General features: G+C 35.3%; 1 pseudogene across 1 annotated transcript; it reads right to left on the bottom strand.

Moving 5' to 3' along the window:
• Nucleotides 1–6,878: 6,878 nt before the first annotated feature.
• On the bottom strand, nucleotides 6,879–8,815 carry LOC308656773 (endoplasmic reticulum chaperone BiP-like; annotated as a pseudogene). Its single transcript has one exon. The product of its transcript is annotated as an endoplasmic reticulum chaperone BiP-like (transcript).
• Between the last annotated feature and the right edge of the window lie 4,660 nt (nucleotides 8,816–13,475).

Below are 13,475 nucleotides of genomic sequence, written 5' to 3' on the forward strand. Positions count from 1 at the left end.
AGATCAAGTATTACCTGGAACTGTCTCCCTGACCCAAAGGTTTTTGATAGCAATTTGAGCAGTGTGGATATCACCTGGGCCCCGTGAGGCAGTGACCCAGCCCTGAGAACTTTGCTATGTGTGACTCAGGCCAGAGAAGCACACAAAGGGAAAAATCTTGAAGCTGGTAATGCTGGAGCAGTTTTTGCAATACTACTCAAGGAAGCACAGAATTGGGTTCAAGAGTATCATTCAGAATACAGAGGGGTGAGGGACTATGCTGGGGGATTTGAGAGTGAACTGGTTAATCCTGAAGAGCTGATTCTATCCAATGATGGGAAGTGCTAGTAGGAGGTAGTATCCCAAAGAGAAGCTCAAAGAATATTGAGTTCTGAGCTTCATGCTGTGGAAAACCAGCCCGTATATGCATCCTGGACATTCTGTTCCCTGAGCACTGTGATGATGACATTATGCCTGAAATATCCCTCTTTGTCTTTGATAGTGTTTCTTCACTTAAAATCTGTTTTTTCAGATTATAGTGTAGTTAGGTGAGCTTTTACATTGAGAGTTTCAAGTTTCTTTTTCCAGCCTTGTACAAAGTAACAAAAGATTTGGTGATTCCACTTGCAAAAAGGTCAGTAAAACAGGCAAAATTGAATACTATGTTCATGGCAAATTAAAACAAACAAACAAACAAAAAATAATAATACTCAAGATAATGTCTGGGTGATGTGGTGCACACCTGCAGTCCCAGCTACTTGGGAGCTGAAGCAGGAGGACCTCAATTTCTAGGCCAGTTTGAGCAAGTTAGAACCTGCCTCAACATCCAATAGAAAAAGGGCTGGGCTTTTAGCTCTGTGGTAAAATGCTTGCCTGGTCTGTGCAAAATGCTGGGTTAATTCTAGCAACCCCCTAGCTCAACCATTCATAAATGTTTACCCTGGTGGGGGAAGAAACAGGCCTATGATTAAGGAGGGATGTAAGTTACTGATTAACAATCTGTTAGCGTTATATGGTTAGATAAGATTTTATTTTATTCTTTTTCTTCTTTTTAGGTGCTAGGTTTAAGCTGGCTGATTGTAAAGACGTTTTAGAACAGCATAACATATATGGTTTACTAATTAACTTATCACTATTATTTGAAATTTGTTACAGTCAAAAGTAAAATCATACTTTATTTTTTACAAATTATTTCTAAAAATGTAATAAATACATGCTTGTTTAATTATTTCTGGTAAATATGTATAACCATTGCTTTTTAAACTTTCCTTAGTAAACTCAAAATTCAATAAATGCTCATTTTCAAAAGATAGTTGATTTGTGTTTTGCCTCTCTCTAGCAAATGATAGGGACCTAAGATTCCAATAGTGGGCTCAGCAAGAAATTCCTTGGGGCTAAGAGTTCAATTAGTATTGTCTGGGCTGCTGTAGTAGAGATTATGTTTCAAGTGGCATTTCAGGGTTCCATGTGGACACAACCAGTACAGCAATGACTGAGGACAGGATTTGGCATATTTGAGACCAAGCAGAATGAAGGAACAGTTGACCTTCTCAGAAAATTAAGGGAACAAATAAAGCATTTAGGATTATAGAAGCCAGATTGGGATGTCTTCAAGCATCCCAATCCAGGAGAAAAGGGATTTACAAATATGGAAAGGGAAATAGTTGAAATCCCAAAGTATCAAAGAAGAACAATTAAATATCAGTGTGAACTCAAGGTTGTCAAGGTTTACAATATATGCTTACATGAGAATGCACAACAATGTGTTTTTGTCTACATGTGTATATGTACAAGTTTGTCTCCTAATAGGTTAAAGCCAGTAACTTCCCAATTAGCTATGAATCCTTCTCCAGTCTTGGATTCCATATACCATTCCCCATTTAAAGAAAACAGTGTTCCTTTGAAACTGTCTAATCTACATCTGGGGTAGGGAAAAGTACAAGATGGCCTTGTAACATTTTGATGTACCAAAAATAAGGAAGAATCCAAAAAGACATGTAGACATGTCAAAGGGACTTAGAAGATAGTGTAAAAAGATTCCCACAGACAAAATCTGGGAAATTTTCAGCATGAAAATAAATGATATTGTCAGCAACTTAAGTAAAATGAGAACCCAGAAGCCTAAACTGATATAAATGAATAAACACATAGAGAAGGGAAGGTTCTTCTTTACTATAGGATATCAAAGCAGAAGTGGTGGACTCACCACCTGGCAATCAAAATAGTAACTGATTCAGGAAAAAATTGTCAACAGACTCAAACTAGCTGTCAACAATTCAGTAGGAATTAGAACATTTCATGGTCTCCAGGAATCTCCTCAATTACTAATTTTACAATGAAAAAAACTTTGTAGATATTATCCTAACCTAGTGGCCAAAGACCACATCACCAGTAAGGGGACAAATAAACACTGTGCATCTTCCAGTATGATACAATGAAAAGAATCATCATTTCAGATATTTATGACACAAATGTATATTCCAACTCTAATCATGAGAAATATTACAGAAACCCAAACTGAGCAAGCAACACTCACTGTACAAATTGGCTTATGCTCCTCAAGTGTCAAGGTCATGAATGAAAAGACCAAAAAAGTATTCCAGATGGAAGGAGACCAAAGAGATAAGACAACAAAATGCACCATGTGATCCTAGATTGGGATGCTTGAAGACAGCAGCATTATTGGGGCAATTACCAAAATGTGAATTCAATCTGTGGGTTAGATGTCATCATGTTAATGTCCGGAGTTTGATGTGTATACTATGGTTAAAAAGGAGCATCACTGTTTAAGTACACACTCAAGTGGTTAGAGGTAATGGAGCATTATGTCTTTAATTTTGAAATGATCCAAAAATATTTGGGATGGGATTATATTGAATCCATAAATGTAAGTTAAATGAATGTCTTTACAATATTGAGGCTTCTAATTTCTGATGTGGTCTAAAATTTTATACCTTTTTATTCTTTTTTTTTTAAAGAGAGAGACAGAGAGAGAGAGAGAGAGAGAGAGAGAGAGAGAGAGAGAGAGAGAGAGAGAGAGAGAGTATTTTAATATTTATTTTTTAGTTTTCGGCAGACACAACATCTTTGTATGTGGTGCTGAGGATCCATCCCAGGCCGCACACATGCCAGGCAAGGGCGCTACCGCTAGATCCATGTCCTCAGCCCAATTTTTTTTTTTTTGAGAGGAGGTACTGTTTTATTAACTGACCAGATTACAAAAATACCATGGTAGATACCTTAGTTTATCCTTCTAATAAGCCTCTTTATCTGGTCTTCCCTGTTGCTAGCATCTCCAACTTCTACAAAACGGGTGGTCTTTTTCTTCATTTCATCTCTTGGAGAAGACAATTTGAAGGGCCATGGGAAGTTATTTGCTTCTTTGGAGCATTTTCCAACAGTGTAGATCTCATGAATCAGATCTTCCATGCAGATGATGCCATACTTACCAAGAGATCAAGCAATCAAAGTGTTATCTGTCAAGGCAATTCATTTTTTATTGATTTTGCCATATCCACGCTTGTAGATTAGTTCATTCACTGATTCCACTTTTCATTTTATTATTAAATGAGCTTAATTTCTGTTAGTGGCCCATATCCAGGAATAGGACAGACTACTCCATACTGATGGTGAATGAAACTTTGCCAAACTACAGATGTGCACTGAATTGTCCACATATATATTCATACCAACACTGTACATTAAAAGTAGTTTAAAATACTCATAAATTCTCATGAAATTCTCAGCATGTAAAATAGGCTCATGAAAGGAAATACTTCTCATAAATACGAACAATATGCTTTGCACAAAGCTTTCTGGTGGCCTGGCAGCTCTAAAAGGAATCTCCATGATGCCCTTTCCCCTTGCTCACATCTGTTTCCAAGTGTCTTAAAACAACTTTTCAATGAACAATTTCTACCACATTATTGGTAGCAGGGCACTGTGTATGCTCTGGGTACTCTAGGAACAGCAACCCCTTCTCCAGAGACACTTTGCTTCAGTGCCTCCAGAAAGCTAAAACATTCAGGCTGAAGGCTCCAAGCTGAACAAAATCCCAAGAAGGACATGAAAGTGCAACTCTATTTGTGAGGTTTGACTGGGTTGTATCCACATCTTTAAACTGAAGGAGTTTAAATGTAAGTAAATTTTCTCACAGGATGATTAATAAGTTCTGGAAATGGACCCATGAGTATAGTAGCAGAATTATGTGAATATAATTAGCATTCCTGAACTGTACACTTCAAAATAGTTCAAATGGCTAATTTTATGTGTATTTTAAAATAAAATCATCGAAAGATGTATTTTCTATCATTCAGTGTTTCCTGCTATTATTTAGTAATCACATTCATCAAGAGCACTAACCACCTGGACATACTGGTACACACCTGTAATCCCATTGGGAGACTGAGGCAGGAGGATTGAAAGTTCAAGGCCAGCCTCAGCAGAAGCAAGGTGCTAAGCAATTCAGTGAGACCCTGTCTCTAAATAAATTATAAATTAGGATTGTGGATGTGGCTCAGTGGCCAAGTGCTTAAGAATTCAACCTCTGGTACCCCCCCCCACAAAAAAAAAGAAGCACTAATCAAAATTTGACAGCCCTGTATTTGAGATTTGGATCTGCTTGCTGCATCTCTGGAAACTAAAGACATGTCAGTTAGCTAAGCCTCAGTTTCCTCACCTGTAACACAGGAATTGTAAAATTCTTACTTACCCATTATAGGTTGCTGTGAAATTTACACTTGGTAAAGTCTAAATTCACAAAAGAAGCTCAATAAATGTTAGCTCCGATTTTATTTTTAAGTTCAAACCAATATGATTTTTGTACTTTGTATAAAAAAGGCTAACAAAATGGCTTTAGTATAAAAAAAACACCATTTGTTCATTTCTCCTTAGTCCTTAATGTTATGGAGAATTATAAGACAACATGCCCTAAAACCCATTTCATATTATAGTCAAGTGAAGAGCCCATGTGTTGACCACTGAGTCAATAGTTAATAATCTTAAGGTATCATACTCCAAGAGGCAACAATTTCAGATAAGCCACAATTACTTGATGTACTTGAAATAATTTACATACAATAATGTGTGTATAAACCTGTACATATAATTTTTTATCAAGTATAATATGATCATACAAAAACATTGACTCACAATATAGTTCAAACATAGAAAAGAAGGCTATTTTATTTTTGTCCCTTTCACATCCTATTTTAGGCAAGATGAAGAAACCCAGAAAATAACAGGAATGAATTAGTTTATAAAAACTGGGTATTTTATAAGTGAAACAAATTCAGTAATCTACATTTCTCAAATTGCAAACAATGAGACTTACTATACTCTCAAAATGAACTTAAATAAATTATTGCTCCATTCTAATGACATAAACGTTTTCACTGGTTGATAGTCCAGGTAGAAAGAGTATGTAAAGTGATTTATAAGTAAAAAACATTTCATTCAAAAGGATTTTTTTTTTGGTACTGGGAATTGAACTCAGGGACACTGAAATATTGAGCTGCATCTGAAGCCCTATTCTGAATTTTATTTAGAGACAGTGTTGCTAAGCACTTGCCATTTCTAAGGCAAGCTTTGTACTTGAGATCCACCTGTCTCAGCCTCTGGAGCTACTGGGATTACAGGCATACATCCCTGTTCCTGGCCAAAACAAATGGTTTTAACAAAACCCACATGATCTCAAGAGAAAATACATAGAAATATTCATATAACATTCTCATTTATATTAATTTATATGATATATTATTATTTTATTATATATACATATAATATATGTAAATTATATATATAAATTAAATATATATAAATTATAATTACTAATATATAATTATATTATGTATTACATAATTTATATAATAATATAAATTACATAAAATATATACTACAAATTATATGTTATATATTCATGTATTTATATATTATATATTTATATAAATTATATATATAATATATTTATATACTTATACATAAATTATATATTAATATGTAAATATATATGTAAAGTATATATATGATATAAATCATATTAAATTTTATGTATTTCTATGTAGAATATGTATGATTTATACATATTTAATAAAAATTATTTGTAATATATGAAATATATATTTTATATACACATATAATAATATATAAACTAAATATAAATATATATTATTTTATTTTATATAACATTATTATCATATATCTAAATTTATATTAATTTATGTTATATTACTTATTATAATGTAATTATATAATAATATAATTTCTATTATTAATAAGATAATGATATGATTATTATAGTTTAATTTATATTAATATAATATATAAAATATATGGATCCTATTATAATTATATATAAATTAGTTATAATATATATATATTTAATTATATAATATGTAATATAAAATATATAATACATAATACATAATATATTATATATAAATATAATTTAAATTATATAGTTTAGTTATTTGGCTTTAGATGGTTTTAATGCTTCTGATAGTGTTTTTTCCCCTAGCTTTATCTGTATAAATTTTTATTTTATGACAGTTCCAAACTTTTTAGTATTTTTTTTAAATAACAAATATTTATTGGTGTGACTTATGGTAGAAAAACATTCCTACACGAGATGTGCATGACTAATCATTAAATAGAACATTTCTGAGGTGAACACACATCCTCACCCACGTTTTTATATCCAGTTTTTAAGATAACCAATTCCTCCTCTCTCTCCACCCCAAAACATGTGAGCAACTGCTAATGGAAAGCAGTAAACAGCCACTTGGGCTATAGCATTTTCAACTCCACTCTGAGGTGAAGATTCCAAGTACATTCCAGACTTAAGTTCTCTCAATTGTCCCCTAATGAAAGTTCCTGAGTCCAGTATTCACAATATTACAGCACTAGTAGATCATTGTCTCTTCTCTTTCTGCTGTATCCTCTTCACCAGTCCGCGGAGGGTCTACACTTCCATAGAGTTTGTTGATAATTGGCTGAACAATTTCTTCTAGTTCCTTCTGTTTAGCTTTGAAGTCTTCAATGTCAACATCTTGGTGGCTTTCCAGCCATTCAATCTTCTCCTCTACAGCTTTTTCAATGGTCTCATTATCTTCAGAGAAAACTTTGACTCCCAACTTTTCTTTATCTCCAATCTGATACTTTAGAGAGTAGCCTAGCTTTCAAACTCATTCCTAGTATCAATGCACTCCTTCAGTCTTTTGTCTTCCTCAGCAAACTTCTCATCAATTTCTTCAGTTGTCCGTCAATTTTGGTCATTGTAATCTCAATTTTGTTCCCTGTACACTTGTCTTCAGCTGTCACCCAAAGAATACCATTCACATCTATCTCAAAAGTGACTTCAATCTGTGGGACCCCCTGGGGAGCAGGAGGAATTCCAGTGAGATAAAATGTACTCAGAAGGTGGGTGTCTTTTTTCAGGGGTTATTTACTTTCATAGACCTTGATTGGAACAGTAGGTTGCTTATCAGAAGCTGTAGAAAAGATCTGAGACTTTTTGGGGGGAACCACATTGTTTCTTGGTACCAGCTTGGTCATGACACCTCCCACAGTTTCAATATCAAGTGTCAGTTGACATACTTCAAACAGTACTAGGTCACCTGTATGTTGATCACTGGAGAGTACACCAGCCTGGACAGTGGCACCATATACATCAGCCTTATCTGGTTTTATGCCACAGGATGGCTCCTTGCCATTGAAGAACTCTTTAACAAGTTGCAGAATCTTTGGAATTTGAGTAGAGCCACACACAAGAACAATCTCATCAACATCAGACTTCTTCAAGTCAGAATCCTTCAGTACTTTCTGAACAGGCTTCATGGTAGACCAAAACAGGTCCATGTTTACCTCTTCAAATTTTGCCCAAGTCAGGGTTTCAGAAAAGTCTTATCCTTCATAGAAGGACTCAATTTCAATTCATGCTTGATGTTGAGAAGACAGGGCCCGCTGGGCCTATTCTACTTCATGCCAGAGATCCTGCACAGCTTTGTTGTCTTTCCTAACATCTTTGCCAGTCTTCTTTTTGTACAGCTTGATCCATAACATGCTGGTTGAAGTCTTCTCCACCCCATGAGTATCATTATTAGTGATCATAACTTCAAAGACACCACTGTCATTGGTGAGAAGAAGCACACCAAAGGTTCCACCACCCAGATCAAACACCAGGATGTTCTTCTCTCCCTCCCTCTTATCCAGGCCATAAGTAATAGGAGCTGCTATAGGCTCATTGATGATCCTCATAACATTCAGGACAGCAATAGTTCTATCATCTTTGGTTGCTTGTTGCTGGCCATCATTAAAATAGGCTGGTACAGTAACAACTGCATGGGTAAACTTCTTTCCCAAATAAGCCTCAGCAGTCTCTTTCATTTTAGTGAGAACCATAGGAGAAATTTCTTATGGAGCAAGTGTCTTAATTTGCCCACCTCCAATATCAACCTGAATGTATGCTTTAGTTTTTTTTTTTTTTTTCAACCACCTTGAAAGGCAAGAACTTGATGTCTTGCTGCACAGATGTGTTATTCCTAGTGTGGACGAGAGCCCCAATGGTGTCAAAGACTGTGTTCTCATATTGAAGGTGAGCTGATTCTTGGATGCATAACTGATCAGACATTCCCCTACAGGGGTGAAGGTCACATAAGATGGCATGATGAGGTTGCCCTGATCATGGGAGATGATCTCCACGTGGCCATTCTTGAACACCCCGATACAGCAATAAGTGGTCCCCAGGTGGATGCCAACCATGGTACCCACGTCCTCCTTCTTGTCTTTATCCTCAGCCAGGGCTGCTGTGCAGCACCCCAGCTACCAGAGAGAGCTTCATCTTGCCATAGCTGTTGGCCACTTGTTCTCGGTCAGCAGCCAGAGAAGCAGACAGACAGAAGACACAGGCCATCCAACAACAGGCCACAGCTAAGAGCAGTGAGGTTATGGGTCTGTCACACTGAGACACCTCAACTCTGTCCATCTGTGTTGTCTCTGCCAATGTCTCAATTTTTTTAGTATTGAAGTTCATTTTATTTTACAATTGTTTTGACTACCATATGTAAAAATTGACAAGTAGTTAAATATAGATTCGCAAGCATTTTGGCCACTATGTAAATATTAAAAAGTTAAGTGAATTGCCAATGCTTCCATACATACTGTAACAACACAAGTGGTCAAAGATGCACTAGAACATTATGTGGGAAGAAATATATTAATACCCAATCAACATTTTTCAGGTACTTGCATTCAGAAGCATTTTATGAATCAGCAAGAGATTTGCTCCAAAATAAAACTCATTTTCCCATACTGCCCCTATTGGTTGAGAACAATACCATACATTAAGGATGCATTTACATGGATCATTTTATAGAGAAAATCATTTGAAATTTAAAATTATAATACTTATTTTATGCACAATTTCAAAAACACAGAATATAAAGACAATACCAGTGAGCCACTATCATTCTATATGACTAAAACACTACCATTCTATATGACTAGCAAACACAACACAAGGCCAAAAGGCAAAGTACACACTTTGGCCATCCTATATAAAAGGGTTCTGTCACAACATTCTTTCCTAAAATAAACACAATACCAAAAAATGAAACAAGAAAAAGAAAAACTGAATTTTGACAACCCTACACAAACTGTGGCATTTCAATTTCAAGGTCTTGTAACTCTTCCATTTCTTTTAGCCTGAGCCCTTGGCACATTGGATTCATGTCAGGCAGGCCAACCTCCTCACAGTTCTCTTAGGCTCAGCAGCTAGCTTCAAAGCATAAGCTTATGTGCTGTCTGCTTCTGGAACAGATTTCTCCACATGACTCAGGGGAGTAAGGGCTGTGCTAGGAGGCACTGCTGCTGAAGCTGAAGCTGGTCTCTCCTCAGTTCCCCTGACTTTGCTGGTCATAGTAGGTGGTTTGTAAAATGTTGTCCCGAGGTGGGTCTGCAATATTCTGGGTTCTCTTCAAGGATCAAGATGGTGAGAATGAGACGAATGTCTCTCTAATGCCTCTCTTGCTGAACTGGCTGGTGTGTTGGCCTGTGTGGCATCCCTGGAATGGTCACCACTAACCCTGAAGCTCATTGTGACTTTTTCCTGGAGTGCACTTGGCACAATCACTGCACTCATGCCAGTTAAGTTCTTTGGTTCACATTGTTGTTCCTGAGATTTTTGTGGAATCTGCTGATCAAAGCCATTAAATTGGAAACCAGCAGTAGTAGCGGTATCTTTTCTATTAAGTACTTCACATGTAAGATTCTGGCAAAACTTGTCTGAATTCACATTTCCCACATTTCTGTTGTTTCTCTCATTAGGAGAGCTGCAATATGGAACCTATCTATAGGCAAATGGAAATGTCTTCAAATATTTTAAAGTTATTTATTGTTATTACCTGGAAATCCAATTTTCTTGGACAGAGAAACAAGGTAACATTTAGGAATGAGACAGGATGAGGTTCAAATCCTGAATCAACAATAATTTAGGGACATCACACTTGGCATTATTTACCTTCCTGAGACTGTTAACTATGGCCTAAATGAGGCCAAAATTCATAGCACAGAAATGCTAATAAGATCAAATCAGATAAATGGAATCAGTGAGTTCAGTGCTTTTCTTTGCAGAGGTAATGGAATGTTTTTGTTTTCAGATTTTCTCAGGCTACTCATTGATATTTCATTAATTTAATATATCAAATTTAACATTTATGGCTATATGTTGAAAAATTTGGATTTAGCTCTACTAACACAGTAATGAATGGAAGGTTTTCAACCCCCTTACCAGAAACCATTCACTGAAATAAAATGATCAAAAAATAGTGAACAAAAAGACTGGAGCCAAGAAAATGGGAGACATGTGTGCTTAATGTGCTAAAGTTAGGCCATAGGTAAAGGGACATCAAAAAACTTTAGGAGTCTATTTTTTTTTTTGAGTTTCAGGAGTACAGCTTTTTTGTCCTTTGACTTTAATTGATGACAAAGAAGTAAAGGTGAAAACAAATTTCAGAAAGAGAACAGAAATAATTTATGAATTTCAAAATATCTTTCACAAGAAAGAAACAAAGCATGATATCAATTTAAATGACATTCATTAAACTTTCTCAATGGCTAGCAAAGTTAACTAATAAAACCTTGAAGTTTGAACCAACCTCAACTTAATTAACCATTTTTTTAAAGAATGAGAATTGTAGATGGACACAATATTCTTATCTTTATTTATTTGTTTTTATATGGTACTGAGGATCCAACTGATGGCCTCACACATGCTGAGGCAAGCATTTTACCACTGAGCTACAACCCCAGCCCTCACCTTGGTTTTTAATCATGACTTCTTGCAAGGTTTGAAATATGCAAACATATATGTTACATGACCACTCACCAATAAGTCATGCATCCCATTTTTCCAATGCATTTTGCTTGCATTCTGATTCCTCAAATGATCTAGCCAATTCAAAATTTTCAATTTCAATATCTGCATTGTGGATATTCTATTGATACAAGAAAAGTGTTAAACTAAAAGCAAAACACATCTCAAAACAAACAGTTCAAAGACTATTAACTTAACATAAATATCACAAATTTAATGCAATTATATAATGGTCAAAACTCACTTGCTTTGTAGAAAAATATTGTGACTTTATGGAAAGTTCTGTTGATATTACAGGTTTGGAAGGAGGGCTTTTACCCACCCGAGGTTCAACAACATAAGTACTACATGGAATATTTTGTGTCTCTAAAGACCTATTGAAGATCATCTATGCGTTGGTAATGAGGAACTCTACCAACAGGGCCTGATTGGTATATGCAACAATGGAGGAGGAGATGGTACCAGGAGTCGTTGTAGGCCTGGGCCTCATAAGACAGGGTCCAAATACCACCCCCAAGTTTTTTTAGTTCATCAGGTTTTCTTTAGAATGGTCTACAACCCTGAAAATAAGAACACATAAAGTGTATGAGATTTGCCTAATAGAAGTCCTTAATGATAGTTTACTATGACTTGAGAAGGGTCAAGAAAACTCAGGCTGTAGAAGACTACAAAGGGTTTGTCAAGGGTCAAGTTTGGTGGGTCTAGAAAAAGAATCCTTTGTTTCATTATGATACTTACCACACACCAAACTGAGTTTCAGAGTACTATATTAGGATAAATTCATGTAAGTAGAAGGAACTACTGAACTCTTAGTAGCAGAAGAAAGAAGAATACCCCTAAAAGTTGCTCCATCTTTGTATGTGGGATATACTCCCCATTTCTTATACTAGAAACTGAAACAGCACTGTCAATTTCTCTCTCACAGTTAGTTTTCTTTTTTTAAAAAAATAATTTTTACCTAGAGATGGACACATACCTTTATTTTATTTATTTATTTTTATGCAGTGCTGAGTATCAAACCCAGTGTCTAATATGTGCTAGGCAAGTGTTCTACAACTAGCCACACTCCCAGCCACCACAGTTAGTTTTCTAGCCTAGATGACTCTTTCTCATGAACATCTCTCTATTCTATGGCCACCATCAATGTTCTGGTTTTACTTCAAACACTGTCAGCTTGTTATTTCTATGACTATCCAAGGAAATCTGTCTCTGCCTTGTTTAGCTATCAGGATGATACTAGCCTTATGTATGGGTAAAGAAGCTGTGATATATATATATATATATATATATATATATATATATATATATATATATATATATATATATATATATAGTGAATGTGGTAGTTTTGCTATTTGTCTTTCAGAGAATTCATCACTGATGTATAGAAATGCATTTGATTTATGGGTATTGACTTTATATCCTGCTACTTTGCCAAATTCATTTATTATTCTAGAAGATTTCCCGTGGAGTTTTTTGGATCCTCCAACTCTAAAATTATGTCATTGGCAAAGAATGATAGTTTGAGTTCTTCTTTTCCTATTCGTATTCCTTTGAATTTGTTTCATCTAATTGCTCTCGCTAGAGTGGCAAGGATTATGTTGAACAATTTTTAGATGGAATGCTTCCAATTTTTCTTCACTTAGAATGATGTTAGCCTTAGGTTTAGCATAGAGAGCTTTTACTAAGTTGAGGTATATTCCTACTACCCATACTTTTTCTAATGTTTTGAACATGAAAAGATGCTGTGTTTTGTCAAATGCTTTCTCTGCATCAATTTATATTATCATAGGACTCTTCTTTTTAAGTTTATTGGTGTGATAAATTAAATTTATTGATTTCTGTATGTTGAACCAACCTTGCAACCCTGGAATACACAACTTGATCATGGTGAATTGTTTGTTTCATATGTTTTTGTATGTTATTTGCCAGAATTTTATTGAGAATTTTTGCATCTATGTTCATCGGGGACATGGATCTGAATTTTTTTTTTTTCCTTGATGTGTCTCCGGCTGGTTTGGGTAATAGGGTGATACTAGCTTCCAGAATGAGTTTGGAAGGGTTTCCTCCTTTTCTATTTCATGGAATAATTTGAGGCCTTCAACAGATAAATAGATAAAAAACTTTG

This window comes from Spermophilus citellus, assembly GCF_964194105.1.
Source record: "Spermophilus citellus genome assembly, chromosome: 9".
Classification (NCBI taxonomy): domain Eukaryota; kingdom Metazoa; phylum Chordata; class Mammalia; order Rodentia; family Sciuridae; genus Spermophilus; species Spermophilus citellus.